We start from the raw sequence: 6,759 nt of genomic DNA on the forward strand, positions 1-6,759 counted from the left end.
TCACTCTGACATTGCATGTGTGCTCATTGGAACCTTCGTATTTCTCAGGAATTGTTACCTAGCCCTAGTTGTCATGGAAACATAAGAATGTGTACAGTATCTCATTTCTCTTAAGGTTGGCAGTTGGTAACATTTGGTCTTCCTAGAAGAGAAATAAACAGGTAAGTATTTTGTTTTCCATGTGACCTTCATTACTTACTTTCACTATCCTTTGACAGAGAATGTCAAAGAAGGATTCTGACATACAGGTTAGATTACTTTTGGACATCTTTTTCATTTAAGTACATTCTGCTGAAGATCCTAAGGGCCAGAAAGCCCTGTCTGTGAATATTAAGCTGTATTGAACACATCTGTGTACTCATTGACGTACATTTGAATTAGCCACTCTGTGTATTTCCCTATGTATACAATGAGGCTAATAATTGTGGGGTAACATGTGGGTGTCACTAATATCTGAAGTAGGTTTGAACTAGAGCTATGAATTTAAAGGCTTCTGGGAGCCCAAGAGTCAGCAAGGCTTTTTTCTAAGCAGGAGCATGTGCCAAACAGAACCTCTTCCACTTAGGTGCTTCATCTCTTCGTGTGAATTCTTCTTTGATCAACGTTTCCAGTGACCTAGAAGAAGATTGGTGATATTGGCATCTTCAAAATGGATGGCCCCACCTCAAACAATAAAAGGTAAAAACTTGAAATATGACACATGGAGTCTTTCTACTTGGTTCTGTACAGAAAGGTTGTATCTACCAATAAGTTGCAGGAAAGTGCAGCACCACATCCTGTCAGGATAGCTCATTTGTCTGGCATGAAACCATTCTGCAACCTTCTTTAATTTTTGCCTCAAATCATACTGGCCCTTCAGTCCACTGCCTCAGACCTGCCTTGGCAAGAATGAGATCATTGATATCCAATCCACCATCAACTGCATAGCCATCTTGACATAATCTCTCAGGCAAAATCTAGTAAATTCACCCCTTTAAGACGCACATTCCACAGAAGACTCTGGAACATTGGGTAGTCGGTAGTAATGGCTGCAAACAAGGAGATCCCTTTTGGAGGCGCCTCAGCTTTCCGTGCATCTAATGGCAATGGTATTATCCACAAGCTTAGGTGACTGATGATAATCACCTTCATCTTTTCTGCTATGTGGCTTATAAAGACATCCCACCACATTTTTCTCCCTTTTGTTGTTGCTCCATTCAAACATTTGCAATTACAGCAGATCCAAATATGTTGCTTTATAATATTAGTGTGAAATGTGAGTATGGTGTCTAACATAATATTGGTTTACCCAAATACTTCAGCACACTTTATCTGTTGCACCCAAATGAAGTCAATTTTGCAATGTGAAATATTGAATAAATAGCATATGCAAAATTCACATAGTCATGATTACTCATCATTTTACACACATATATTATATTTCTGTGGTCATGGCCTCTGAACATTGCACCTCACATGGAGTAGGCAGCCATCACTGTATGCCCAAGTTTTAACCCTATTTGATTACAAAAAGAAATTTAACTTTGTGGTAATGGTACTTTTATTTTTGAAACATTACTATATCTTTCTAAAGAAATGATCACTCTTAGGAAATATGAAAGTAATTATGCGGTATTTTCTCCATTATCCTTGGTATACTGAACTTTCATTTTGTTGATTGTTTATATTCATATATTTGCAGATATTTAAAGAAGTCAGGTATGTATTTATTTGACATAAATGGCATACATATTTTTGGTTTTGCTTCTTCCTTCTAAAGGATTATATACATTCAAAATACTATGGAAAGATCATACAATAATCCACTACAAGAATGTGAGCATTCATCTTCATGACTTACTAAAACTATACATAATTGTGCAGTTTTGTAAGGAAAGACCCAGCAAGCATCATCACCAATGATACTACAAACTTTCTCCCTCTCCATCTCCCTCTCCCTCTGACACACTCTCTGTCTCTGTCACTGTCTCTGTCTCTGTCTCTGTCTCTGTCTCTGTCTGTCTGTATCTCTCTCTCTCTCATTAATAAGGTTATTTACTTCACATCCTGGTCATAATTGAATCCCTCATCACCCTCAAGTCCCTTCCATTTTCTTTACCTCTTAAAAAATTGGAGCCCCACTTCTAATTCACTATAGCTCATCAAGTTGCATTAATACTGAGTATGTCTTCTTTCCCTGCGGCCTGGCAAGGCAGTCTCACCAGGGGAAAGTCATCAAAAAGCTAACAGAGAATGGATAAAGAAACTGTGGTACACTTACATAAAGGAACACTACTAAGCTATTAAAAACAAGGAAATCCTGAAATTTGTAAGCAAATGGATGGAACTACCAATGCTCATCTTAAGTGAAATAACCCAGACCCCAAAAGACACACATGGTATATACTCACTTATAAGTGGATATTAGCCCTACATAGATGTCCTCTGAGACCTTCCGTTCAGTGGGGATCAGGACAGGTGCTGGGACTTGCTGCTGGACTCTGGGTGGAGCACTGAGAGTGGTATGGAAATGGGGGAAATGGAAGGACCCATAGGGTTGAGGAGCGCCACAAGAAGACAATTATGGCTGAAGATCCGGACCCACGGGGGCCTGCACACAATGATGCACCAAAAAGGACAATGCATGCAGTAAACCTATACCCCTTCTTTAGACCTAGCAAATGGACAGCTCATTCTGCACAGTTGTATGGAGATCCAGGACTGCGTTTGACATTAACTCTGGTGCTCTCCGTTTGATCACTTCACCTTGGTGGGGAGGCTGGGTGGCACAAAGATAAATGGGAAGCAGACAATGAAAATAAGACCTTATAGGTTGTGTCATATGGGGAGGGGGTAGGTCTGCTTCTGTCAGAGGTCTAGGGGAGAGGAATAGGGGAGAAGAGGTATGGAGGATGGGATGGGAAAGAAACATGCCATGGGTTAACAATCCGGATGTAATCTGAATAAATTATAATAAATTTAAAAGCTGGGAGAGACAGTCCCCATGCCCCTTGCTAGAAGATCCACATGAAGCCTGAGCTCCTCATTGGCTACATCTTTGTAGGTGGCCTAGGTTCAGTTTATGCATGGTCCTTGGGTGATGCTTCAATCTCAGAAAGCCCTTCTCGGCTCTGGTTAGTTGGCTCTGTTGGTCTCCTTGGGGAGCTCCTGTCTCCTCCAGACCCTCTTTTCCTTACCCCCCACTTCCTCACTATAATACTTAAACAATACCCAAAATTGGCTGTGAGTCTCAACATCTGTTTTGAAGCACTGCTAGGTGAAGCCTCTTAGAGGACATCTCAGGTATGCTCCAGTCTGTAAGTGTAGCAGAGTATCATTAATAATGCCTGGGGTAGGATTGGTGAAGATCTTTTCCCAATCTGTAGATTGTTGTTTCATTCTATTGACAGTGGGTTTTTTTTTTTTTTTTGCCTACATTAGCTTTTCATTTTCATGCAGCCCCATTTATTAATTGTAGATCTTAGAGTCTGAGCTGTTCAGGAACTTGTCTCCTGTGCAAAGGAGTTCAAGACTCTTTTCCACTTTCTCTTCTAATAGATTTAGTGTATCTGGAATTATGTTGAAGTCTGTAATCCAATTGAACTTGAGTTTTCTTCAGGGTGAAAACTATGGATCTATATGCATTTTCTGCACATAGATATCCAGTCAGACTTGAATCCAGTTTCCATTGTATGGTTTTGGCTCCTTTGTCAAAGACTGGGTGGCCGTAGAAGTTTGGATTCATGTTTGGGTCTTCAATTTTATTCCATTGATCAATCAGTCTTGAAGTCAGGGATGGAGATACCTCTAGTAAGTTATTTTATTGCCTAAGATTGTCCTGGCTATTGTGATTTATACTGTTTTTCCATATGAAGTTTATAATTGTTCTTTCAAGGTCTGTAAAGAATGTTATTGTTATTATTGATGGTGATAGAATCTGTAGATTGCTTTTGGAAAGGTTGTCATTTTTAGTATGTAATTCTACCTATGCGCAAGCATGAGTGATTATGCCATCTTCTGATATCTTCTCCAGTTTTTTCTTCAGAGACTTGTAGTTCTTGTCATACAGGACTTTTGCTTGCTTGGTTAGATTTATATCAAGATACTTTACATTTTTTTTTTTTTTGGCTATTGTGAAGGGTGTACTTTCCTGAATTTCTTTCTCAGCTCCTTTGTTATCTGAGTACAGGAGGGCTACTCATTTTTTAAGTAATCTTGTATCCAGCCACTTTGCTGAATGTGTTTATCAGCTGCAAGTGTTCTCTAGAGTTATCTTGGTAGTCGCTTATTTATACTATTATATCATTTGTGAATAGTGACATTTTGAGGTTTTCTCTCCAATTTATATCCCCTTGATCTACTTTAGTTGTCATATTGTTCTAGCTAAAACTTCAAGTACTGTATTGAAGAGATGGGGCAAGAGTGGGCAGGCATTTCTTGTCCCTGATTTTAGTGGGACTAATTTCAGTTTCTCTCCCTTTATTTTGATATTGCCTTTGTGTGTGTGTGTGTGTGTGTGTGTGTGTGTGTGTGTGTGTGTGTGTGTGTTTGTTTGTATTTTAGTATGTTTAGGTATGGGCCTTGTATCCCTAATCTCTCCAAGACTTTCATCATGATGTAGTATTGTATTTTGGCAAAGGGTTTTTAAGCAACTAAAGAAATGATCATGTGGGGTTTTTGCTCATATGGTTTATTACATTGATGGATTTTCATATGTTGAATGATCCCTGCATCCCTGGGATAAAGCCTACTTGGTAACAGAGGATCATGTATTTGGATTGAAAATACTTTATTAAGTATTTTTGCATCAATGTTCATGAGTTACATTCTCTTTCTTTGTGAGTCTTTCTGTTCTTTATGTATCAGGGTGACTGTTGCTTCTGAGAATGAGTTTGGTAATGTTCTTTCTGTTTCTACTTTGTGGAATATTTTGAGGAGTGTTGGTATCAGTTCTTCTTTGAATGCCTGGTAGAATTCTTGCTAAAACCATCTGGCCACATGCTTTTTCCGTTGGGCAGCTTTTGAGGATTGCTTCTGTTTCCTTAGGGGTGACAGGATGCTTTAATATGCTTGCCTGATCTTCATTAACTTTGGTATAAATGAAATATTCATAGAAAATCACCCACTTCTTTTAGATTTTCCAATATTGTGGAATATAGGCGTTTGAAGTGATTTTTTAAAATTTCCTCTGAGTTTGTGGTTATGTTCCCCTTTTCTTCTCTGATTTTTATTAATTTGGATACTCCCCATGTGCTTTTCTGTTGGTTGGCTGAGAGTTTATCTATCTTGTTGATTTTCTCAAAGAACAAGCTTTTGGTCTCATCGATTCTTTGTATTGTTCTATTGTTTCAAATTTATTGTTTTCAGTCTTGAGATTGATGTCCTCTACTCCTCCTTGGTGTGTTTGCTTCTTTTTTCTCTAGAGCTTTCAGGCGTGCTGTTAAGTTGCTATTGTGTGATCGCTCCAATTATTTTGTGAAGGCATTGGTGCTATGAACTTCCTATAAATCACTGCTTTCATTGAGTCCCATACATTTCAAGTATTCAAATTCATAACCAACGAAGAGTAACACTGCAGCAATGGAAGAACTTGAAGCTCACTATGAAATTGTTGTTCAAAGTATCCTACAATCTACTCTTGCGACAATCACAGATCTCAAGGCTTCTTATACATACTTAACTAGCTGGTAGAAGCCTAATATGTATATAAAACCATTTAAATTAAATGTTGAGACAGTAGGGACCGGTGTGAGTATACTTAGTACTCTGTAAACCACGACACATTCTGCGTTCCACCCTTATTTTGTGTTCCCAGCTTTATGTTATACTTGTTCTATCTCATCTTCAGATTTGCCTGGATGAAGGAGTGGATCTTCAGACTGGCTGGCTCCTCTTCAGCGTCTTATCTTCAGGATGTGGAATAATCGTTGCAAGCAGCAAATACTGGCGCCTCTGGGAATTCGACAATGAGAAAGTCGGCTTGTGTACATCGGACTCTGGGAAGCTTATTACTATCAGGAATTTAACATCTCCAACACTGTGACCAGAATTCTGGTGCACACCCCTATTAACTCAGATTGGACCATGTCAGCTGAATTTCGATGTGCCCAGATTCTGATATTTCTGGCAATGCTGATAAAACCTCTTGTTGTGATTCTTAACGCAATAGCCATTAGGATCAGCAGTAGCAAAGACCCAGTCCCTAAGAGTCCAATACTGTTCTACAAGTGCTCAATCTTCTTTCTGGTTCTCAGCAGCCTCTGCACCATTATTTCAGTGACCTTGAACCACATAGTAGATCTCTATGGCAAAACCACCCTGACTTTCCACACACCTTCCCAGTTAACAAAGTAGACCTGATAAAGAAACACAGAACCCTCATGGTCCCATTAGGATTCCTGACAGCCACCTTGTCACTGCTCGGTGTGATTATGCTTCTTTTGAGATCAGGTCATTGAAAGCACGGTATAACGTGAATGCCAATCCTCCTTCCAAACCGGTCGACCAAGGGCCCGAAATAAGAGTATTGGTGTTCGCAAGTTGTGGCAGGAGACTCAATGGCTAAATTTCTATGCTGACATGATAACTCCTGTAGTTATCTTCTCATTTCAAATAAAATATCACTTTGATTTTGAGGCTGTGTTTGAATCTCCTATCTTCCAGTACCCATTGATTGTGTTTCCTCTTTAAAGCTCTTCACATCCTAAACTCGGCTAGACAAGACGATGCGCTCAGATAGTACTAAATTTGTAAGGCAAACAAAAGTCAAAGGTCCAAACC

General features: G+C 39.2%; 1 pseudogene; it reads left to right on the forward strand.

Moving 5' to 3' along the window:
- The first annotated feature begins 1,024 nt into the window (after positions 1-1,024).
- LOC127184810 (uncharacterized) lies at positions 1,025-6,544 on the forward strand (annotated as a pseudogene).
- Positions 6,545-6,759: the final 215 nt, after the last annotated feature.

The sequence above is a fragment of the Acomys russatus genome, chromosome X (assembly GCF_903995435.1).
Source record: "Acomys russatus chromosome X, mAcoRus1.1, whole genome shotgun sequence".
Taxonomy (NCBI): Eukaryota; Metazoa; Chordata; class Mammalia; order Rodentia; family Muridae; genus Acomys; species Acomys russatus.